The 25867-nt window shown below is 38.5% G+C and overlaps 1 long non-coding RNA gene and 1 pseudogene across 1 annotated transcript in view; one reads left to right on the top strand and one right to left on the bottom strand.

The window, feature by feature from the left end:
- LOC126075305 (uncharacterized) overlaps nt 1-783 on the top strand; it is a 32240-nt gene extending 31457 nt beyond the window's left edge. Inside the window, exon 4 of the long non-coding RNA XR_007517154.1 lies at nt 620-783. This is a non-coding gene — a long non-coding RNA (uncharacterized LOC126075305). The remainder of the gene's footprint in view (nt 1-619) is intronic.
- LOC126076290 (uncharacterized) overlaps nt 1-25867 on the bottom strand; it is a 308689-nt pseudogene that overhangs the window by 60648 nt on the left and 222174 nt on the right.

The raw sequence follows: 25867 nt of genomic DNA, 5'->3' as shown, positions 1-25867 counted from the left end.
AGACCCAAATTTACAAAACTGGAGTGACTTTTGATCTTTACATCAAACCTGTAAAGACTAGTAAAACATCTATAAGTTACCATTTTGCAGCTTAAAAAAAAAAAAGGGCCTAAAAAGATTGACATTCCTGAAGTCATACAGAGAGCAAAGTGGTAAATTTTTGGCTTGAACCCATTCATTTCTCAGAACTAACTTCACTAGGATTGCTTTTGTTCATTTATTGGTGAGGGAATGGGTAAATGAGATGAGTGCTTCTAAGACAGAAAATTATAATTGTCCATTGGGAGAAACAGTTGATTTCATTATAGAACCTTGGGACACATATTAGGGAAGGTTAGGAAATGAAAGTAGCTGGCATTTATTGTGCTGGAACTTAGAGGTACTTAGGTATAAATTTTAAAAGTTAATGAATCAATCAGTTCATTCTGTAGACTTTATCTCCATCATATGCAATTTCTTAAATAACTTGCAACTATTAATTTTCATTTTTCAGAGTCCTTTCTGACAATTGATGGTAGATGTACCATCTATGTAACGCTTGGTAACAGGACTTACGTTTTGCGTATTATCTCCTTTAATCCTCATAACAACACTGAATTGTCTATTATTTTTCCACTAGAATCTGAGACTCAGAGGTCAAATGCCCTGCCCAAGCTTGCACAACCAGGAAGTGGCAGTCTCCTGGCCATCCTCGCACCATGATATTGCCTACCACTAAGTTTGAGTAAGATCTTGGCTGTTCTTCTTGATAACTGATCCATGTAAATCAAATAAAAGCAGATCCCTTGGAGAAGGTATTGGATTTTTTTTTTTCCTATAAAACGTACCCTTCCTAAGTGATATCAAGTGACTGATGTGAATGATCTCTTCTTGTGATAAGAAATGGTGGTACCAGAGGGTAGGGAGAACTGCTAAAATTTCAGAGAAATATTTAACTGAAGCCATAGCACTGAACAATAGAAGGACCTAAGGCGAGCCTGGTAGCGAAGATCCCAGAACCAGCCAGTGCACAAGGAAGCCACCAGGGCTCAGGTTAGACTGGCTCAAATGCTACTGACACAGGGAAATTGGAAAACAAGGTCTTGTTCCTGGGGAAGATAAACCTTATAGCATGACTTTCTTACCTTGGCACTGATAAGGGTTTGGAGAGCAGTATGCCTAAAACACCTCCAAAAACCAAACCCATTGCTGTCTAGTCAATTCGGGCTCATAGTAACTCTATAGGACAGAATAGAACTGCCCCATAGGGTTTCCAACGCCATAATCTTTATGGGGAGCCCTGGTGGTGCAGTGATTAAGCATTTGGCTGCTTAACCCAAAGGTCGGCAATTTGAATCCACCAGCCACTCCTTGGAAACCGTATGGAGCAATTCTACTCTGTCCTAATAGGATCACTATGAGTTAGAATTGACTCAGTGACAATGGTTTTATTTTATTTTATTTTTTTAATCTTTACAGAAGCAAACTGCCACATCTTTCTCCCCAGGAGCAGCTGGCAGGTTTGAACTGCCGACCTTTCAGTTAGCAGCCAAGCGCTTTAACCGCTGCATCACCAGAGCTCCTTTTATGCCTAAAACCAGGTTTCCTGAAATAGAATGTTTCAGATACTTTTGGAGGCTTCTCCTTTCCTTGATATATTTTGATTTCCAAAAGTAATTCACATAGATTCTTACTTCTATGCATCCCTCAAAAATAAAGGTCAAAGCCACATGAAGTGAAGCATTAGCTGTCTGCTGTGTTCTCTAATGGATTAGGATCACGTAGAACAGTTTCCGGAACATAGTAGGCTCTCAAGAAATAGTTGTTGGATGAATGAATCTATAAGTCACTGTGCATGCACAGCCTCATTAATTGTAGACTTAGCAGTGCATTTATTTAGCACGTAAATACAGCACATACTTTCGGTGCAAATGAAAAAGGTTTAAGAAATAATCTAGTCCAAACTTCTCACTACATAAAGGCAGATTAGGTCCAAAGAGAAGACAGGGCTTGACTAAACTCACGCAGAAGCCAGAAATCTAGGCAAAAATAGAAAAAAGGCATAGCTCCCAATTCAGGTTGTTTTTTTAATTTCTCTCTTTCTTTGCCTTTCCTTTTGCACCTATGACATAAACGTGTATATCAGTAAATGGATCAAAGGAGATTTTTTTAAAAAGAAGAAAGCAGTTATTGTATAAACATTTGAAGCTCAAGCCAGTCTTAGCCTGTCCCTTTAGTCTAAAGCTTAGGCTCAATTACTGTTAATGTCTCTTCTGTCTGTATACTTCTCTGTTCAAATGCCACATCTTATGTATGTGAGGACAGAATTTGATTAAATATGTATGTACTTATCCTTCCCTCTTGGTAATGGCAGTGGTGTTAGCTGTCCTTAAATCCATCCATGACTCATGGTGACCGCATGCACAGCAGGATCAGACGGTTGTGATCCATCCTAGAATTTTGTGATGATAATACTGTGTAAATGGCCTTCAATTTTGAAAAGAAATTGGGATTTATAGAAGGTAAAGTGGACACTTGGAAACTGCATTTGCACAGTCCAGGACTGATTGCTAGAGATGGAGAGCTCACTTCTCTGTCTCTGAGCCAGTCAGACACTGTCCATTGGAGCTGTGGCCTGTAAATATTGCTGTCGTACTTGGCATGCTTGTCTGTTGTAATTTGTACAAGCCTGGTGTACTGAATGGAAGGTTAGGTGACTATTGGCCCAGAAGAATGCTAATGAATACCTTTGTTATGTGCACTAACAATATATATCCAGGTCAATTGCAGAGTTTCATTAAATCACACAATTTTGGAGATAGTATAGCTTTATAGGAAACCCTGGTGGCATAGTGGTTAAGAGCTATGCCTGCTAACCAAAAAAGGTCAGCAGTTCAAATCCACCAGGCGCTCCTTGGAAACCTTGTGGGGCAGTTTTACTCTGTTGTATAGGGTGCTACGACTCGGAATAGACTCCACAGCGACAGGTTTTTTTTTTTTTTTTAATAGCTTTATGGTTAAGGATGTAGGCTTTTTGACTTAGACAAACCTGGGCTTGAATCTTATCTCTAGAATGTCCTTAGCATATGTATGGGTAAAGTAGGGACAATTAATATGACCTTCCAAGGGGCTGTTGTACTTCTAAATGAAAAAATATTCATAAAGCACTTAGCACAAACCTTTACTCTGCTACATTTTGGAATTATCATTGTCAAACTTTCCTATTTTATATGTGAGAAAAATTGAACATTGGGTAGTCACATTATGCACATAAGTTGAGATTCCAGGGTTGGGAACTAGTTTTCTGATTTTCCATTGATTACCAGCTTACTGTACCACATTATTGTTCCATGTTGCCTCTGCTTATGAAAGTGTGCTGCCAGCTCCTTTCCTTTCCTTATTTTCTTTTGTTTGCCTGGGTCTTTAGGAAAAGAGAAAACTGCCGATTCTGACCCCTTAGCATCTTCCACCTCTTCCTGCTCTGCCTTTGCTAGGTCAGTGAGCATGAATGGGACTTTACTTTACCAGTAACCAGTTGCTGTCAAGTTGATCTGACTCATGGCAACTGCATGAGTAGTGTCAAAGTAGAATTGTGCTCCATAGGATTTCCCGTGGCTGGTTTTTTTGGACATATATTGCCAGGCCTTTCTTAAGAGGTGCTCTGGGTAGATTTGAACTTCCAATTGCACCACCCAGGGACTTCAGGCATTACTTTAGACTTCCACAATTTAGGATTTAATATGTGAGCAGTTTCCCTGCCACCTTATTTTAAATGGAATTGACACCACACAGCAATGTGTAAAAGCTGAAAAATATTGCTCATGATGAATACATGCATGAATTTATGAGTTTTGCCAGTTTCAGCTGAGGGAGGTATTGTGTATAATGTTATTCTGTCACTGTTTATTCAGGATACAACTAAAATCAATGTTACCATCTTCTTGTTAGAGGGAAAAATATTGGCCATCATTACTTACATGAAAAAGATATTAATTACACACTAAATTTATGAAAATGCAATGCATATATTTACATGCTCAGTAATTACTTGTGGCAGCACAGAGATGGCCTAGAACTGAATTCTAATTCTGACTATGCCACTAACTAGCTACGTGATTTTTATTAAGTCACCAAACCTCCCCACGTCTTGACTTTCTTATCAACATTATTAGACACTGGGCTATTTGATTGCTAAAATCTCTTCCAATTCCAAAAGGCTCAGATACGGTTTCCACTAGATCCTTCAATTCAGTTTAATTTTCACAAGCATTTATCGAGCACTATATTAGGCCTGGAAATCCTGGTTGCGTAGTGGTTAAATGCTAACGGAAAGGTTGGCAGTTCAAATCCACCAGGCCATCCTTGGAAACTCAGTGGGGCGGTTCTACTCTGTCCTATAGGGTCGCTATGAGTTGGAATTGACTTCATGGCAATGGGTTTGGTTTTTTTTTTATATATATTAGGCATGGGGCCCTGGTGGTGCAGTGGTAAAGAGCTCGACTGTCAACCAAAAGGTCACCACTCATTGGAAACCCTATGGGGCAGTTCTACTCTGTCCAGTAGGGGTGTTACGAGTCAGAATGGACTCGACGGCAACTTTTTTTTTTTAAATACATTAGGTATGGGGCCCTGGTGGCACAGTGATTAAGAGCTACAGTGAGTTACGGCTGCTAACAAAAAAGTTAGCAGTTTGAATCTTCCAGCTGCTCCTTGGAAACCCTGTGGGGCAGTTCTACTCTGTCCTATAGGGCTGCTATGAGTTGTAATCAACTGGACAGCAATGGAATATTAGGTATTGAAGCTACAAAGTGAAAAGAAAAAAAAGCTACCCATGGTTGTAGAGGAGACAGACATGTGAACAGATAATTACAGTGTAGTGTGTGATAAGTGAAATAAAAGCTTATATAAAGTATAGCATCATCAGTAAATATTGAATGACTAATTCTAGAAAAGAAGCAGGTGGCCTGGAGAAGGTAACATCTGAGCAAGGCTTTGAAGGACAGTGTCTTAGTTATATAGTGCTGCTGTAACATAAATACCGCAAATGGATGGCTTTAACAAACAGAATTTACTCTCTCACAGTCTAGGAGGCTAGAAGTCTCAATTCAGGGTGTCAGTTCCAGGGGAAGACTTTCTCTCTTTGTCAGTTCTGGGGGGTGATCTTTGTCATCAATCTTCTCCTGATCTAGGAACTTCTCAGAGCTGGGACCCTGGATTCAAAGAACATGATCCACTCTCAGCACTTCTTTTGTGGTAGTATGAGGTCCCTATCTCTCTGTTTGCTTCTCTCTGCTTTTATCTCTTGTAAAATAAAAGGTGATACAGGCCATACCCCAGGGAAACTCCCCTTACATTGGATCAGGGCTGTGACCTGAGTAAGGGTGTTACATCCCACCCTAATCCTCTTTAACATAACCTCAGGCAGAGATTAGGATTTACAACACATAGAAAAATTACATCAGATCGCAAAATAGAGGACAACCACACAATACCAGGAATTATGGCCTACCCAAGTTAACACATATTTGGGGGAACACTATTCCATTCATACAGATGCATAGGAGGAAATTATGGAGAAAGACATCCAAGCAGAGGGAATGGGTTGCATAAAAGGACAGAGATATAACTTTGCCTGTTGAAGTACTTGGGGAACAACAGATAGTTCAGTACTGATGGACTACTATAGCAGAGGCTAATAGGTACATCTGGAGATAAGTTCTAATCCAGGGTCAAATTGTGAAGAACCTTGTAACACAGATGGGAAAAGCCTGGTTTTATCTTGTAGCCTCTTGGAGAACTGGATTTTAATAGGCATAAACCTTTCTATTAAAAAAAAATACTACAAACAGTGTTTAATATGTCATGCATTGTTAAAAATTTAGACTCTGTGATTATATGTGTGTAAAGGAGTATGCAGATACAGATTCAGTGTCTTGCATAGTCTCAAGCCTGGATAAATATTTGTTGAGTAGCTGAAGGGACAGGACATGCCTCTAGAAAACACTTCTGGCCACTAGTACTAGGTTAGCATACTGTTTTTCCCCAGGGTTCTGAAGCTGCCATTGGTCTTTCATTCTCTTGAAAGATTTCTGAAAGCTCTTAACAAAGATTTGGACATATCTACCTGTGCTTTGTAGAAATAGCAGGGACTGGAACACATTCATCTCTATAGTGATCTTTGCCAGATTGGGACATAAACATCATATCACATCTTTTTCACTTAAAATGAGAAGTGCCACATGCCATCTGAAGAAGACACTCTGCCTCAGGCCTCTCTGAGTACAAATAAAATGCCATTCCAGCACAACATGTTTCCTTGGGATAAAAGTATCTTAGCCCTTGGGCAAAAACAGCTCACCCATCTGCTCTAGGTAGAAATGAGCCAGCGAGTCAGAAAAGGGGTAGGCTTAAGACTCAGGTCAGTGGATGGAAGCCATTCTTGGAGCAAAACAATATTCTGTACCTGTGGCTCACCTTCAATAGACAAGCAATACTTTTGCTTTTTTGTTTTTTTTTCCTTTGGTAAAATTGTATCTTAACATCCTAAATATTTTCTATTCAGGATGGAACAGTAAAGTTTTAGTCAGAGCTCATCTTAGGCCACGTTGCAAAATAGACAACATGGTTGTTATCTGAAGCACTACTTATTGGTGCAATATAATTTGGTGAATAAGACAATTCTGTAATGAAAGATAGGCTAAGTGAACTTGGAAATGTTAGTTAAGTTCTCTTATTAGTTTCCTCAGTATCAAAATGGAGCTAACAACAGTCTGTACTTGCTAGAGTTGTTGGGAGTGTACACTATTTAATGCATGCAAAGGCAAAGTATTTACCTGGGCACATAACAAATCTTCAAAAAGTGTTAGTTGTTACGATGATTATGATTAGTGCTTGTCTTTGGTGCGCCTCACCCTTCTTTCATCAGTAAGGTGTCTGTAACCTCTTTGCTATCTCTGAGGGCCAAATTTGCTAGCCTATCACCTTGTTCCCTCTAGTCAAAGTGCACATATCTCATTAATGGCTCCACCAGTCCCACTCAGTGCCTGAATACGAAAGGAATTTGTCTCTAAACATGATTTAATATGGCATCAGCGGCAGAGCAGCTCTTGCACATGGTGTTGCAAAGGGCTAGTAACCGTGGGGATTTCAAACACAATGCCAGTTCAGCAGGAAATGTGTCTAGTAGACTGCACTTTGCTACTCAAAGTGTGGTCTGTGGGTCAGTACTAAGAACATCACCTGGGAGCTCATTAGAAGCACAGAATGTCAAACCTACCCCATATTGACTGAGGGTGATAAATATGCATATATAAATTTGAGAAGTCCTCTTTTAGAGTTTATTCATTTAGAATTCCTGGCCCAATAGTAGGCACTGGATATGTGTTTATTTCCCACCTTGGCAGGTTTTGAGGATCTTCTAAGCTGTTAGAGTCAGTTCAGAGCTGAGGCCATAGCTGCAGATGCTTTGCTTTTTAGGAAGAAAGAAAAAGAAAAATTAAAGGAACTAATAGCCTCTCCCTGGATTTGTGACTATGGTTGGAGGCAACCTGGAGACAGGGTTTTCCTAAGAAATCTTTTAAGTGATTCTGATGTTGTATCTGATTCAAACAACCCATTGCTGTTGAGTCAATTCCAACTCACGGTGACCCTATAGGACAGAGTAGAACTGCCCTATAGGGTTTCCAAGGCTGTAGACTCTACATAACCCAACTGCCACATCCTTCTCCCATGGAGTGGCTGGTGGGTTCTAACCACTGACCTTTCATTTAGCAGCCGATCACTTAACCACTGTGTCACCAGGGCTCCTTTTTTGATTAGTGAAGGAAGACCCTCAACAAGATGGATGACACAGTGGCTAAAACAATGGTCTCAAGCATATCAACAATGATTGTGAGGATGGTGCAGGACCTGGCAGTGTTTCATTCTGCTATACACAGGGTTGCTATGAGTCAGAACCAACTGGGCTGGCACCTAAAACAACATTCTGGAGAGCAATAACCCATTTACCCAAGGTTCACAGAGTAAGCTGTGGAGCACAGTTCTACTCTAACATACACAAGGTCGCCATGCAGAGGTCTGTCTAGGGAGGGGGAGGCGGTGCAGATAGATCGTGTGCCCTGGGTGCCACATGCTGCCCTGGGTGCCACGTGAGGCAGGGCACCAGTGAACAGATTCTATTGGCCATCACACACAGTTCCCATGTCAACTGTGAGAGATCATTCAGCAATTTGACGCTAATTGCCCTAGGTGGTATTTTCCATAGATAGGCCCCTGTCACCAGCCATGAGTCAACATCATGCTCCTTTCAGGCAACCTGGACAAGACACAAAAGCATGAAGTAGTGTGTTGTGTTCGGGGCACTAATTTGACTCTGTGTGCTTGGTGGAAAGCATAGAACCCAGGCTGAGAAAGTAGCAGGGACAGGACCATGGAAGGGTGAACATGCCATGTAGGGGGTTTGCAATTTTTTCCGAGTCCCCGGGGGGTCAGAGGATCATATGCCTTTTAGGAAAATATTCTGACAGTACTGTGGAGGATTTGAAAAAGGTGAGACTACAGGCCAGAAGGTTAGTTAGCAAAATATTCTAATATTCAAAGTGAGAAATAGTGGTGCTTTCTCAGGTGCAGCCTGATTGGTCTGAGCCTTGGATGATGAACAGAAACATTTCATGTTGTGTCCTTTGACATTTTCTACTGCTTGTTGCAGATCCTACACGACAGATTGGTGGATCTCAAAGTCTAGTACCTGCAGCAGTTCAGCATTATCAGGAACTTTTTTAGTAATGAAAATTCTCAGGCTACGACCTAGAACTATTAAATCAGAAACTCTGGGTGTAGATGCCAGGATCTGGGTTTTAAGAAGCTGTCCAGGTGAATCTAATGTATACTAAAGTTTGAGAAGCAGTGCATTAGATCCTTGCTAGTGTAGGTCAAGACCAGTAGCATCAGAGTCACCTAGAGCTTTTTACAAATGTAGACTATCAAGCCCCACCCTAGACCTATTGAATTCTCATTTTAACAAGATACTCAAGTAATTCATATATACACACTAAAGTATAAAAGCACTGCTCTAAAGAGCCATCACTGCATATAGTGAGAGGCCCATTGTATATTTAGAGGGACTCTAAATGCTTAAAGCTATGCTGGTGATGCAGTGGTTAAGATCTTAGCTCCTAACCAAAAGGTTGGCAGTTTGAATTCACTAGCCCCTCTGTGGAAACCCTACAGGGCAGTTCTACTCTGTCTTGTAGGGTCACTATGAGTTGAAATAGACAGCAATGGTTTTTTAATAATCAAATTTATTCCTTTTTTTTTTTTTTAAATGGCGTCTCTCATATGGATAAACCTGTTTATGTCCAAATGTCATTCTTGTCATGTCCAACATGATCACTGTAACTGCTTTGCTACATGGGCTGGGAAGCCCACAGTGCAGTCTTTCACCTATCTCCTGGTTCTGCTGCTGCCATTTCTCTGCTGCTGTTTCTCACCGTCTCACGCCATCTCTGGTGTTACGGCTCTCTGTCTCTATCTCCTGGGCCTAGGAGGTTCTCAGTGCAGGGATCCTGGGTCTGAAGGACATGCTCCACTCCTAACTCTTCTTTCTTTATGGTAGTTGGGTCCCCTCTTCCTGCCTCTGGATTGGCTTATTCTAAGCTTAGCAGGATGGCAAAACTGACCAATCCCCTTGTTAGGGTTCCATACACCCTATTTGCATGGTCCTACCCTGTCTTGGAATAGCAGTTAAGTCCTACGGCTGCTAATCAGAAGGTTGGCACTTCGAATCCACCAGGCGCTCCTTGGAAACTCTACAGGGCAGTTCTACTCTGTCTCATAGGGTCACTATGAGTTGGAATCGACTTGACGGCAACGGGTTTTGTTTGGGTTTTGGTTACCCTGTCTTAGTTATCTAGCACTACTATGACAAAAAATATCACAAGTGGATGGCTTTCACAAAGAGAAATTTATTCTCTCACAGTTTAGGAAACTAGAGGTCCGAATTCAGGGTGCCAGCTCCAGGAGGTTTTCTCTCTCTGTCGGCTCTAGGGGAAGGTCTTTCTCATCAATCTTCCCCAAGTCTAGGAGCTTCTCAATGCAGGGACCCTGGGTCCAAAGGACCGCTGTGCTCCTGGTTCTGCTTTTTTGGTAGTAGGAGGTCCCTTTCCTCTCTACTTGATTCTTGCTTTTATATCTCAGAAGAGATTAACTCAACATACAACCTAGACCTGCCTCATTAACATAAGTGCCTCTAATCTTGACTCATTAACATCACAGAGATAGGATTTACAACACATAGGAAAATCACATCAGATCACAAAATGGTAGACAGTCACACAATACTGGGAATCATAGCCTAGCCAACTTGACACGCATTTTTGGAGGGCACAATTCAATCTATAACACACCCCCACAAGGGTTCCATGCACTTTATTTGCATCATTAGCAAGCTGTCCAATCCCATTGGTAAGCTATAAGCATCTTACTTACATAGTCTCATCTGATCATTTTGTGGGAGTCACAAGACCATGCCTGGCTAGAAGGGCCATATTAAGTAATTGATTGCACCACAAGGAAGATTTTTTTTATTTAAAAAATTAATTTTTTTGTTGTTGTTGAGCTCTGTTATTTTGTAAGTCGCCTGACTGATGTGAATAGCATAGCCAGTCATTGTGGAAACAGGAAAACTCTCCCTTTGCTTTTTTTTAAACTATGTCCAAAAATGTGGGTAAGGGGGACTTTAATGGTATTAGGAATTTCAGCATATACATGAAATTTGTTGACTTAATATTATATTTTTTCCTATAGTTTATCTGTTTTGGTAACCTCATAACAAGAGTGTTAGGCGGGTTGTCTTAGGCCAGGTTCTCTAGAGAAACAAAACCAGTAAAGTATAAATACATATGTAGAGAGATTTACATCAAGGAAGTGGCTCATGCGATTGTAGAGGCTGGAACATGCCAAGTCTGTGGATCAGAATAGAGGCTTCTCCTGATTTGCATAGCTACTGGGGCTGGCAAACCCAAGATTGGCAAGTTGGAGAGCAGGGCTCTTGGTCACAGGCTGTGAAGATCGACAAATCTCAAGATCAGCAGGTAAGCTGCTAGCTCAAGTCTCAACAACCAGAGGTCAGATGAACAGGAGCCAGCTGCAGGATCCAGAGCAGGCAACAGCCAGAATGTCCACTTATATTTGGAAGCAGGCTACACACCCAAGGAAACTCCCTTTCAACTGACTGGCTACTCACAGCAGGTCCTGTCATGGGGGTGGTCCTGTATAAACACTGAGAATCACGGCCCAGCCAAGTTGACACACAACCTTAACCATCACACAGGTCATGGCTGTCTTGTATTCCAGGTGTTTGCAGAAAAGTTGCAAAAGGGAAGAGGACTATTATGACTCAAGAGTTAAGATGCTTTGATATGAATTAACAGAATTGGTGGATGAACTTCTGACCTGGGTATTTTTTTGTTGCCTTCTACCCAGTGTCCTTACTCTTTAGCATCACCTTTCTTCTGCTTTTTCTCCACAGTTCTTACTTTCTCTTCTTCACTATACTGCCACGTTTCTGTGGTTCATTTTTCTTGTTCTCTGCTCAGATTCCTTTTTCTCTGTCCCTAAATTCAACACTTTCCTCTTTGTATTGCTTGCAATGGCTTTCTCATGGTACTCTCTCTGCTGTTGCCTCCATTATTTTTCCTGTTTGCCTTTGATTCTTGGAGTATTTCTCTGTACTTATCTAGGTGCTATTTCTTTCCCTTAGGAATACTCTGGTTTTTTTTTTTTTTTTGAGGGAAAAGGTTAAAAAGATGTCTTTTCATAGGACAATCAGTGGTTTATGAGTTGCTTCTACTTTCTTTCACTTTAAGATAGCCCCATTTATATCAACTCACCCGCAATCAAATTTATTAACTGTTTAGTTCACTTGCTTGAATCCTATTGCAGAAACATCCATTTAGGTATTTAAGTTTTGTGTGTATTATTCATTAAATGCACATAACATTAGTTCCAACTAGCTGTACTCGCTCTTTCTTCCAAAACTCCTTCTTACTCTTACCTTCCTGTAATATCAGTAGTAGCTATAAACCTTATCCTTGAAGCTGCAAAATTACAAATTTCAAACATGTCTGATTTCCAGGTCCTCCTTTCCAAACAAATGAAAAGAAACAGAACCCAGTAAAAGCATCTTGATTTTTTAGAATATCACTGTTCTTCTAACCATCAAAACATGTTATACAGGCTTCCTTATCCCAATTCATGAACAGTTATTTTTCCCCCAGAATGATCCCTCCCCAAAGCCAGGAATAAGAAGTAGTTAGTGAGTTAATTGACAATTTTAACTCTAAAGCAAAATTGTCTTTATTGTATCTCTGAAGTAATGCCAACAACCTTAAAGGAAGGAGTAATAGTTATGGAAAAAATGCGGCACTGGGATTTAGAAACATGGGTTCTAGTCTTGACTGTAAAAAACTACCTCTGCTTGGACTAATTATTTAATTCTGTATGTCTTAGTTTCCTTTTTATGGCATAAAATAATCTAATGAACTGTTAGCATTCTTGGAGACCATAATAATGATCAAAAATTGTATTGATATATGAAAAACTCTGTGAAGTGCCATAATGGATTATTTAGATTGTTTCATTTCATTCTCTTAAGAACCCAATAGAGTTAACATTCTTACTATTATCCATGTTTTACTAATGAAAAAACTGTAACTGAGAGATTATGTAATTTTTCAAATGTCATGTTATTAATGTATATCAAAGCTGGATTTTAAATCAAACCCCTGATGGACTCTGAAGCCTTTGCGTTTTTCCCCTTCCTGTACTCTTAGCATGATTAAGGGTCACACTTTATTTATTTATTTTTTTTGCCACCCAACGTTATACAATAGTGCTCACTGAAATATCAACTGAAAATAAAATGATGTATATAGTGACTTCTAATTATATGAGCAACAGTTATATGTATCCAGGAAATTCATCAGTTTTGCCTTTGTTTCCAATTCTTGTGAGTCATTGCTCATGTGAAATAAGATGCCCTTAGGTTAAAAGCTAATTCTGTTAGAAAAACACCACCAACCATGAGCAATTGTGAAATAATATCTTTACTGTCAAGTAGTGCTTTTGAATTAGAAGCATAGGACCTGACCATTGTTAAGAAGTAGGGAGTCCAACTGCCTCACTTCTTTTCTTAAACATGGTAGCTTTGAATACTCACTGTTACTCATGGAAAGCCAATTAATATTTGCAGCCCAAAGAGTCCTCTTTGGAGAACAATTTCTAACTGGGTAAATGGTTAAAAAAAAAAGAAGAAGAGAAAACCACAGTGTCATTCATAAATTTTATGCTGCTTCCTTTTGCTAAGATAAATGAATACTATTATTAACAACAAATTATTTTTTTGTTACACATATAAGAAATTGACATGTTGAAATTCTTTCTTGCCAGTGAGTACTATCCTTATCTTGGCAGATGTGTGATTAACAAAGAATGCTTCTCAGCACATGAATTTTCTGGCGAGAGAAAGGTTGTTCCAGTGGGCGAGGGGGACAGACAATAAGAAAAAAGGAAGTCACACTTCAAGGTAGAGGCGGAGAGTGACTAAGAATAGAATGGGAAAGTCAAAAGTGGATAGTGATTCATTACCAAAGACGTCAGCAGAACAGTGAATAATGGCCGACTTGTTTGAAAAGCAAGGTCTTTAAGATCATAATTTGGGCCAAAAAACAAATAAAGATTTTAGAATCTTTTATTATTTGTGATTGATGGCTCAGTTGGGAGTAAAATACACCATGATGCTCTTTGTTAAGACAAAGCAGAACCAATTGATTGGAGGCAGGAAGCATTTTATCAGTTGGAAAGGGACCATTCAACTTTGTACTTCTAAGCTAAGCACCAATTAAAAACCACCAGCTGTTCCTCAAATGATTTATCTTGTTAATTTGAATAACCGCAATTCTTCTTGATCAAATACATTAAAGGTTACTTCTTCCCTGGTCTTCAAAGTTCTTCTTATACTCTGCAATAATCTTAGTAATTATTAAAAAGAGTAGTATGACTGTTTTCTCTTGCATTGTTGAAGTTTGTCATGATTCTATCCCCAGGGAAAAAAAAAAAAATCTGTTGATAACCTTACAATTTTCTGAAGGGGTGAATCTGTGCAACTTTGTAGAATTCAGTGTAACTGGGAGATTTTGGGTTTCTTTTCCCCTTCATTCACTTGAAGCCTATTAATATAATAACCATAGTGAAAAATTGTCCTACAATTTTACTATGTAGGCAATTAGAATAGTCAACTCTTTGTATTCCACATTGGAATTTTAACTGTTCTTGCCCATATTTTTTATACAGGAAGTTATTTTCATGGTAGTATATGTATGTGGGTGTTAACGCTTAATCATTACTTCCATGAGCAACTCATGAATATTCAAAGATGGTAGGGATCACTTTCTGATTTTTGCCATCCTTTAAGACTCTTGCTTGTGGTGTCAAAATCATTAGTGACTAAACGAATGAATCAGAGAAAAGTGAATTCTAACCAGATGCTTCTTAGGGTCAATTATCAAACATAGTCTTGTTATATGTTGCCAAGCATTGACTCGAGAGTAAAAAGAAATAAACATATGCATAAATGATCTGGGGGACCTTCAGGGCAGCTACAGAGACAAAGTGGTAGGGTGATTTTTGATCCATCTTTTTCAGGAATCCTACATTATCATTCTGAAGAGCAATTGAACGATTCATTTATTCAGAAAATAGTTACCAAGTACTAATCTATACTTTGCACTGTTTTATGCTCTGGGATGTAAAATAAAAACCTGTACTGGACTATATTAAAACAGGCCAGGACAATTTTATTCAGAAGAATTATTGGGGGAAAAAAAGAAAAGAACTTTTAGAAGGGAAGAAAGGAACTTTGCAATGAGAGGGAGACAATTACAATGAGGAGAAAGACCAGAACAAAGCCTGAGCTCTTACTCAGCTAGAGCAGAGGTGGAAAAAGTTTTTAAAGTTTGAAGTTATTATTGTTGTTAGGTGCCATCAAGTCAGTTCTGACTCACAGTGACCCATCCTACAGAGTATGCCCCAAAGGGTTTTCTAGGCTGTAATCATTATGGAAGCTGATTGCTAGGTTATTAGCCACTGGGTATGTTCAGACTGCCAACATTTCGATTAGCAGTTGAGCGCTTAACTGTTGTGCCACCATGACCCCAAAGTCTGAAGTGAGCTACCGGAAAAATACTGAAGTACCAAAGGTCTTTAGGGGGAAGTTAAATAATGGGGTGTGTGGATCACTTGGAGTTATGGCCTGAGTTTAGTGTTAAGGGTTAACTTAACATATTTCACATGAAGTCTGTAAGGGCCATGGAGAGAGGGAAGTTAGAGGCCTAGATCCAGGAAAAGGCCTTCCTAAAATTTAGTCAAACTGAGGGGTATGTTAATGCTTTCTTTGTCAGCCATTCTCCAGGACACTAAAGGATAGGAGATAACCAGGATCACAGGGCTCTAGTAAAATTCAATATTGTTGGGGTTACATAAGATGAATTGACACAATAGCCTCAACAGTGGGCTTAAATATATCAAAGATCATGGAGATGACATCAGACTGGGCAGTGTTTCATTCTGTTATACATAAAGTTGCCATGAGTTGATGCCAATTCAACCTCAACTAACAACATAGCATTAATCAAGACAGTCAAGATCCATACTCTCATGGAATGTACAGTCAAAAAGAAGAGACAGAAAATAAAGATAAATAAATAAGAAAAAGAATAGAGAGCTGTAAGTTCTATGCAGAGAACTGAAATAAAATGATAGTGATTTGTAGGCTATTAGAGATTAGGATAGCAAAGATTTCTCTGAGAAGGTGACACATAAGCTAAAATCTGAATAACATGCAGACTCTGGCAAAGATTATGTAGAAAATATTTCTAATCATACAGAACTGTGATACACAGACCTTAAGTAAGGAATAAGGCTTGCATAGTAAATAATAAAACAGTGTGGTGGGAGCATATGATGGAAAGGGCAATCCTAGGAGGTAGGTAGGGGTCAGATCATGACATTCTTTTTAAGTGAGAATAAGAAATTTTAATTTTATTCCAAAACGTGCTAGAGAGTTTTAAATAGAGGAGTGAAGTGACCTGATTTATATTTAGCCAGATCACCCTGGAGGCTTAATGAAGAATGGATTTGGTATAGGAGAGGAAACTGTTAGAGTAATACTTGTGATAGATGATGGTAGCCTAGGCAAGAGTAGTAGAAATAAGATGAAGTAAACTGAATTGATTTCAGATATATTTTGGAAGTTGAGCTGGCAAGACTTACTAATAAAATGAATGTGGGTGATTTAAGAATGAGAGGATTCTGGAACAACTCAGATTTTTGGTGTAACAAAGGTGGTAGATGTGTTTTCTAAATGCAAGGCAGAAGTAGGGTCGGATTTCAGAGGAAAGGGAAATCAGTAGTTCTGTTTTGGCCTATAGTTTAAATAAACTTAGTTTACTTTTGAGATGAGCTCAAGTGGCTGAGATTGAGGTCATTATGTAGATATAGAGGTCCCACTCTCCACTTTTCTCAAATTGTACACTTTCTCCTGCTTTCTGTATAATTCAATAAATTCTCTGAGTTTATAAAAGCCCAATGAGGAAGAAATCCACAAAGATAAATAGCAATAAAAATGCTTACTGAAAGAAATTAAATGATTCAGTGCACCACATTTATTGAGCAATTCATTCATTCAATATGTATTGCTTGTTTGTCAGAAATAGTGAAAAATGAAACATGTTCTAGGTAGTAGAAAAGTAAAGATATATATTCAGAGTTGTCACATAATTCTACAATTTTAGAAACCTTGAGTACTCAGTACTACCTTAATAAAATGTTCTCCACAAACAGTATTCTCCAACACTCTCCTCCCCTAGAAGTACATTTATCTAGGGGCAGAATTCTCACCAAGTTTGATGCTGACAGATACAGTCCTTGCAGAATGACATTATCAGCACCCCCTTGACTCTTATCAATCACAGCTTGGGGGTAGCTCAACATGGAGATACTGTTCAAGAATGAAAACTATAGCCGTATTTGGAACCAGCCACTCAACATCAACATTTCATTGGGTTTCTTCTCTTTCTTACACCAGGACTCAGATTATAGAGCTTAGAGTAGGACTTAGCTGAGTGTTTAAAGTACAGTGTTTGTGTATGTGGGTGGTGGTGGTAGTGGTAGTGGTAGAGACGGGATGGAGGATCACATTGAATGGCTACTGAATCTCTTCTACACACAGGATTAACTGAACAAGGAAAATTCAGCCAAGTGGTAAGTCACAGGCTGGCAGCTTGGAATTCATCGCTTCCTTTTCTTTCTCTAAGAATGATATCCACTCTATAATATACATCCTTGTCCCTCAGGATATCCTGGGGTGTCTATCATATATTTATGAAGTTTTATTCTTCTTGCTTACCCATCATGCTGTTGCAGGGGGAGTTGTATCTCAGACCAGTCGGTACATTATTCTCATACTCCTCAGATTTTGCTATCAGCCTAAGCTACTTAATACAGTTTTGTCTTTCACTCTATTTCTTACTGAATTGTGTGAAACTATCTGGATGATTTTTCACTAGATTTAAATGGCATGTTTCAAATGGTCTGAGTTAAAATATAGTCTACTAGTAAATTCAACTTGAGGAACAGGCTCCTCAAATTGTTAGACATCATCTATGTGAATATTGAGAGACATACCACATGTATTAAGTAAGTCTCCATGGACAGAAAAAACAAACAGTGATTTCCAATATTAGATAAAGTATGAGACAAATATCTCATGGACAGACATTCGGAATTGTAAGCATTGATTTTACTGTCAATCTACTTTTCATACAGGCAAAGAAATTTGTCTTTTGAAAGTTATTTGAGCAATGCATCAGCAGACTATTACACTCTTATCTTGTTTGCTTGCAAATATTAATGCCTTATATAACATATAAATATTACATTTCATCTATATACTTGCAAATAATACAAAGGTCCTCTTTCCTTGTACCCTTTATTTAACAACTTATGTTTTTCAGATTTTCTTCTCCAGCATGATGTGACCTTTTGTGCCTTGGGAGGACAAGTAGAGTCCATATTGTTTTGTACTGTGATTGTGGCCACAGCAGGGGTTGTATTGTAGAAAGATGCAGGTGGAACAATAGGGAAAAAAATCCAAGATCAGTTTGGAAACAGAGTAATACAATTCCCAGTGGTATTGTATCCATTTCTTCATTCTCAAATTAAATAATTTGATTTGATACTAGATCTATTCAAGATATTTCAGAAGGTCCAGTGTTAAGTACTCTGACATTTGTCTTAATTGATTCTAACATATGAAAAACTTAAAACCCTATTGTTATTTATACACTTTTCTCTTAGTCTCCAAGTCTAAGAAGGGCCAGTCTAACAAATTGTCAATTAAGTGCTTGAAGTTGACAAGCAAGTGTAATTGGCTCTTTTGGAAATAGCTGGTTAATTTGCATCTCAGTAGGATTCAGAAGATGGTATGAGCGACTCCCTTACAGTAGAGTGACTGAAATCAGTTATAACTTGGTAGATTCGGAGTTTGAAGGTCAACATCAGAAACTTTGGTTTCAATCTAATTTAGCCTGACCTTTCTAGGTATTTTTTTTTTCTAGGTATAAACAAGAGAAACTATTTCCAAAAAAAAAAAAATCTTTCACAGAAAGAAAAGAGGTCTAATGAAGGCATTTTCTAAAATCAGAATATATTTAAATGTGTGAAGCTACATTGAAATAACAATTACAAAATAGCTACTGAACGTATTCTATACTTCATGATCAAGGTTCAGTGCGTCTGTCTCACCAGGACATATCTGAGTCTATGGTCTTTTTCATTTCCTTTTTAAAGACAGCTTTTGTGTTATAATTGACATACTGCTTCACATATAAAAAGTGTATAATTTGGTAAGTTTTGATATTTGTAAACACCCATGGAACCATCACCACAATCAAGATAATGAGCACATCCATCACATCACAATGTTTTCCGGTGCCCCTTTGTGATACCTCCCTCCCCTCTTCATCCTTCCCTTACATCTCTGGGCAACAGCTATTCTGCGGTCACTATAGATTGGTTTGCATCTTCTTGAATTTTATATCAGTGGAATAATACAGTATGTATACTTCTGTTTGTGTGGCTTCTTTCACTCAATATTATTGTTGTTGGATCCATCCATTTTGTTGTTCATTCTTTTTGTTGCTTAATAGTAGTCAATTGAAGTCCCTGGGTAGTGCAAATGGTTAACGTGCTTGCTGTGAACCAAAATGTTGGAAGTTTGAGTTCACCCAGAGGCACCTCAGCATTTTGTTGTTCTACGTAAGGCCACCATGAGTCAGAGCTGACTCAATGGCGACTAGCAACAGTGGCTTCACCTCAGGCTGAAAGCCTTTCATGAAGGTCAGAGTAGTGTGGATAACAGAATTTTCTATAGATATCTTCCTTGCAGGTCATAGTGAAGTCTGTGAAAATTATTAACACATCATCATATTGTAACTGGGTAGGTGCCTGGGTAGACAAGGGTAATATAGAAACTTTAAGAGGGAATCAAAATCATTAACTCAAGCTAAGCATCTTTTGATGATCTATGCTAAAAATAGCTTAATGGAAATTAGAAGACAGACTTTACTTCTGTATTTATTACTTTTTTTGTGTAGCAGGAGTTCTGGTGGTGCAGTGGTAAACTGTCAGTGGTTTGAAACCACCAGTGCCTCCGAGGGAGAAAGATGTGGCAGTCTGCTTCTGTAAAGATTTATAACCTTGGAAACCCTATGTGGTCTCTATGAGTCGGAATCGACTTGATGGCAGTGGGCTTTTTGGTTTTGTGTGGCTGGGTGACTTCAGCCAGGTAATTAATGTCTCTTACATTTTGTTTCCCCATCTGTTTAATAAAGGAATTGAGTTAAAATAATTAAATCATTTACTTCAGACACAGTATTTTCTGGTTCTCTGATTCTTATATGGCCAAAGATGTAGTGCCATATTATCAGTGTGTTTCGTAGGAGGGGGAGGATATTTTTGATAGAGCTGTCTTGCCTCATTGCTTCTCCAATTACCTCGTGTCAACATTCTACTTCTCTTCTCCCCCCTACCCCCACCTCTACATAACTGGAGTTGCCTGTCAAAATAAATCAAATGCTTGTTAGAGTAAGGATAGAAAATATAATGGAATGAAAAAGAGTTTGCCCAAGGTTCTTATGCAAAACTTTTCAAAATGAAATTTGTTTCCTTGCAATGAATAGAATGAACACAGTGGCAAAGGAGAATGGTAATTCAGGAATGGTTTCTATTTCTCTGAAATTGATTTGATTCGAACAGTAACGAATATGTGGTTAAAGAAGCCTGTGTACCTTTTAATGTTGGGTAGAAAGTCAATGAGCCTTTTACAATCCTCAGGACTTATTCAATGCTAACTAGATTTTTTTTTTCTTTTTCTTTCTTTTAGATTTCAGCGTTAAGAGTTGTAAAAAATAAACTACATATTGAATGTTCAACTAAAAAAAATAATTCTTATTATTTAGCAACTTTCTGTTCTCAGACAGACCTCGATATTCTACAGTGCTTTCAGAAAGAGGTGTCATACAGGTAGATCCATTGAGTCATAGTGAGCTGTATCTGGATGACTGTACATTATATAACCTAAAATTGGAAATGCAAGAAGAAATTTAATCACTGTTCTATTTAAAGATATTTTTTGTTAAAAAATTGCCAATTTGATTCAGCTTGGACTCATAAGGTTACCATGACATTGTTTGTAGTAACATTTAAAAAATAAAATTTATGTGTTTAGGGTTGAAGCAATGGCTTTATTTTGACAGAAAATAAAAATGTCATCTATAGTAAAACAGCACTTAGTTACAAACCAGCACTTAGCAAAACCAAAAAATAAAACCCACCGCCGTAGAGTCGATTCCAACTCATAGCGACCCTATAGTTGAACTGCCCCATAGAGTTTCCAAGGAGTGCCTGGCGGATTTGAACTGCCTACCTTTTGGTTAGCAGCTGTAGCACTTAACCAGCACTTGGATGACAGATAATCCATGAAAATTTATTTTATTCGAATATCATTATCTTATACTAGGAATGGATGGTTTGCAATAAGAAGCAATGTTCCAGGCTAAGAACTTGGTTTATTAAATGGGCAAACCAAAATCCAATCTCTTGGAGCTTCTATGTAGTTTTGCTTTACTCTATGTTCACTTCCTGGGAGGTAGGCCACCAATCAGCATTGTTAGACACTTTCCATTATCAAAATGTTTTATTGCAATAACGTCTATAAAGGTTCTAGCCATTAAAGCAAACAATGTCATTTAAGCAGAGCATACGTCAGAATCTTACTTGGTTTGTTTAGGTGTTTGTAAAAATGAGTCAAGTGTTAACTCAGCCATTGATCCTGCCTAGTAGTGAGTGTTCTTTCAATTTCCATTTTCACCTTCCAAACACCTTCACATAATACACTTATTGTTACCTCCATTTCCATTGGAAGGCTATACATTAATAAATACCATTAAAAAAAACATAAGGGCTTTACCTGTGCCTTTTGTTCACAGACACACAAAAAGGGGAAATTGATTCTAAAAGTGGACATTTGGGTCTCTTTTATTGCCACCCTTATTACACTCCTCCCCACCCCACCCCCCCCACCCCCCCACCCCCACCACCAAAGGGAAAAAAAAAAGCGTGTTGGGTCTAAACAGTAAGATTTCTTACTGGCCAAATCCAAGGTTCTATTTGACCTCAGATGTCAACAGAGAGGGAATCAACCACAGTTGTCCCTGCCAGGCCTTGCCTTCCAGCTTGAAGTTTGCATGTGGGCTACAGAGAAACCTCAATTCACAAATCTTGCTCTCTTCTTACAGAAAAAATGTCTTCTCATAGGGATGTAGTTGTCTTTGAGTGCAGACAGTGGGGTAAGTGTTGAAAATGGATACATATTCTCCAAAGTAAATGCATTAATTGTAACAAAAGTTGAGCTCCCTACATCTGCATATTCATTTATTCACTCTCTCTTATATTATCTGGAAGGATGTTAAGACTCTGGGGTGCCTGCTTTATCAACTTCCTTATACCTCTCTCCCTGCCTGACAGTATTTCTAAGTGGAAAGGCAATCAGGAGGGTCAAGTTCTTTCTCTTCTCCTAGATATCAGCAAAGGCTGGGAATCAGGCTGGACAAATAGAGTATTTAGAGGGTGAATTCTGTTTAATCTTGAAGAATTCATTTAACATTGGCAGCCTCAGGTATTTAACCTATTGATGAGAACTACTATCAGTCTGCCTCTAAAATTCTTGATTTAAAATTCAGTTCTAAATTTTCAAGATCTTTTGTAGAGTCTTCGTCAGAGTTGGTATGTGTGCCCCCTTCCCTGACCACACAGGTAATTTGTCCATACACATTCCATCCCTCATCACCCTGCTCCACGTCCTAGAGACTGACCTGTAGGGACTACAACACCAAGGCTCCCTTGACCCTTGTCTTCTGGTTGGATTCTGCAAATGCGAGCCACAAACAGGAGACCAGAATGCTGGAGGAAAAAAAATTCCTATGTATTTATTCCCCTGACTCCTTCCTTGCTTGGCCTAGGGTTGGCAAGATCAGAGGTCTTGGCAAGAGGCCTTCTCCTATAGTAACAGTTCTCTTTCCAGCTGTATTCTTGCTAGCTACTCTCTTGGCCTCTTTAGGCCTAGTGATGTTAACATATCCCATATTACTTGCCCCAGGATGTTTCACCATTCCTTGTTAGATTCCTTTAAGCCTTACCACATCTTTATAATTATTTCCTCCATTAAACTCTTCTCAATAATCAATGTGAGTGTGCATTCTGTTTCCAGCCAGGGCTCTGACTGATGTGTAAACTGTGGCTTCTTCTAGTTAACTGTCTTGTCTATTTTTTTCCTAATCAGCGTACAATCAGAGTTAAGAAGTAAATCAACTTAACAAAAAATGGATAAACTTTGAAAACCAAGGCAACAAAAATAGCTATTGGAGGCCTTATAGTCTAACAGTTGTTTGCAAACAATATTTAGTAAGTCAATTAATTAATATTAAAAAGTAAGGATATTAAAAATAAGAGCAGTAAAATAGTTAAAACATTCAATCATTATCATTGGAACACGTGGTCCAGCAGTTACTTGGCCAAAATTTTCTTCTATCTGTAGCCTGTGTGAATTGTGTACATCCTGTCTAAATAAGTCTCTTATGTAACATTTCAAAATTTTTGACATTATAAAGGGTAGACCTTATAAAGCATATTGTATTTGAGGTGATTCTGACTGACCACTGACCATATGTGTCATAGTAGATCTGTGCTCCATAGGGTTTTCAATGGCCTATTTTTCAGAAGTAGATTGCCAGGCCTTTCTTCCATGATGCCTCTGGATGGTTTCAAGCTTCCAACCTTCCAGTTAGTAGTCAAGCACAGACTATTTGTGAAACCCAGGAGCCTTATGTTATCCTAATTTAAGTGTGCTGGCTATTTTTATTTGTGAACTTCATTTTAGGTATAAAAATCCATTCCAACTCATAGCGACCCTATAGAACAGAGTAGAACTGCCCCATAGAGTTTCCAAGAAGTATCTGGTAGATTTGAACTGCCTACCTTTTGGTTAGCAGCTGTAGCACTTAACCACTATGCCACCATGGTTTCCATTTTAGGTATAGCATAGCACTTATTTATTACTGATACATTATAGGTTTATTAGATTACTGGTTTAAAATATGACTCATGCACCCACACACACATATACTAGAATAAAAGTTTATTTTATTCATTGCTCATTTTATCCCCAACATGAACAGTCTGCGTATCGAAAGATGATCAACAAATATTTTTAAAAAATATGAAGTAAGGAATGAATCCACAAAGGAAATTAAAGAATTGGCCTGGGATTTTCCTCATGTTCCCCTACCCATTGCCGCTGAGTCAATTCCAACTTAAGGTGACCCAATAGGACAGAGTAGAACTGCCCCATAGTGTTGCCAAGGAGTGCCCGGTGGATTCAAACTGCCGACCTTTTGGTTAGCAGCCGAACTCTTAACCACTGCACTACCAGGGTAACTTAACTCTCCTCCTGATTCTTAAAGAGTAATGTCAAAGGGTAGAGGATGCAGAGAAGCCTTTGAGCCACTGCCAAGTAAATGAGTGGTAACTTTTTCAATTAGAAATTTCATTAATGCCTAAGTTTCAGTTATGGAAAGGGATAAGGCTGAAAAATTCTTTAACTTTCACTGATGCAAATATATTAGTTATTTATTGCTGCTGTAACAAATTGCTACACACTTAACAGCTTAAAATAACACAGATTTATTATTTTACAGTTCTGTAAGTGATAAATCTGGCACAAGTCTCACTGGGCTAAAATCAGGGTGTTGTCAGGGCTGATTCCTTTCTGGAGGCTCTAGGTGAGCTTTTCTTCTCATTTGTTCATTTGGGTTATTGGCAGAATTCAGTTCCTTGTGGTTGTAGAACTGAGGTCATCATTCTCTTGCTGGATGTCAGCTGAGGGATCTTCCAGTGTCTAGAGCCACATTCTCTGGCTTCTGACCCCTTTCCTTATATTCAAAGCTAGAAATGTCAAGTTGAGTCCTTCTCAGACTTTAAATCTATTCTTCTTCTGTCTCTTCTTTCTGATCCAGGCAGGAAAGATTCTCTGCTTTGAAGGACTCATGTGATTATATTGGGCTCACCCAGATAATCAAGCATGATCTCCCAATCTCAAGGTTCAGAACCTTAATCACATAGCAAAGCCCCATGGGTAATATACCCATTCACAGGTCCTGAACATTAGGACATGACCATCTTTGTTGAATAGGTTTTGATGGAGGTTCCAGGCTAAAGTGGACTGGGAAGAAGGGCCTTGCGATTTTTCTGAACAACAGCCAACGAAAACCTTATTGATCACAATGGTTCAATCTGCAACTGATCATGGGTATGTCTCAAGACCAGGCAGTGTTTTGTTCAGTTGTGCATGGCGCCACCATGAGTCGGGAGGCAAGTGCACAGCAGCTAACAACAACATCAATCTTTGGTGGGCCATTATTCTGTCCACAACACTATGAACCAAAAACCTGTTGCCGTCAAGTTGATTCAGGTTCATAGCAACCCGTAGGACAGAGTAGAACTGCCGCATAGGGTTTCCAAGGAGCAACTGGTGAATTCAAACTGCCAACCTTTTGGTTAGCAGCTGTAGCTCTTAACCACTGCACCACCAGGTTTCCACAGTAGGAATGACTTTTTAATAGGAAGCAGAATGACAAAGATGATAATTAATTTAAATATTCATGTCACTAATAATAACTGAATAACTGTTTTATTATATAAAGTTAAAATATTTATTTTAAAGGATAAGAAATTTAACATTCTAAAAAGTACTTGGAGCTTTGTGATTTATAAAATTGTAATATAAGCTAATTGTGTTTTGTTTTTCAAAAATGATTCTCAGAGGACAGGGTTTCAGAAATAATTTTCTACTATTTCTACTGGGAAAACATGAATTCCAGATGAAAATTAAAAATACTTAATTGAGATATAAAACTTATGTTGATAAAATATTTTGTGTCTCAGACATCCCTTTATTTAAAATAGACTATCTTGCTGGTCTGGAACTAATTAAAATAATAGAAGAGAATGGCAATCTGCCTAAAACAATGATTATTAAAATGTCTCCAAAACTGAATATCTTGAGAAAGAATTTATATCTAGTTATATATAAATTTTACTTTTAAATCTTTTCTTCAGACTACAGTTGTATTGGCTCTTGAGTTGAGTAAGCCCCTAGAGAGCCCTCCACTGACTTCCTTTAAAAGGTAAACAAGAAACTTTTCTTTCCAGAAGCTGG

The sequence above is a fragment of the Elephas maximus genome, chromosome 4, assembly GCF_024166365.1.
Source record: "Elephas maximus indicus isolate mEleMax1 chromosome 4, mEleMax1 primary haplotype, whole genome shotgun sequence".
In the NCBI taxonomy this organism is placed as follows: domain Eukaryota; kingdom Metazoa; phylum Chordata; class Mammalia; order Proboscidea; family Elephantidae; genus Elephas; species Elephas maximus.
Note: the sequence above shows the minus strand (reverse complement) of the source record. Positions and strands in the feature narration are given on the sequence as shown.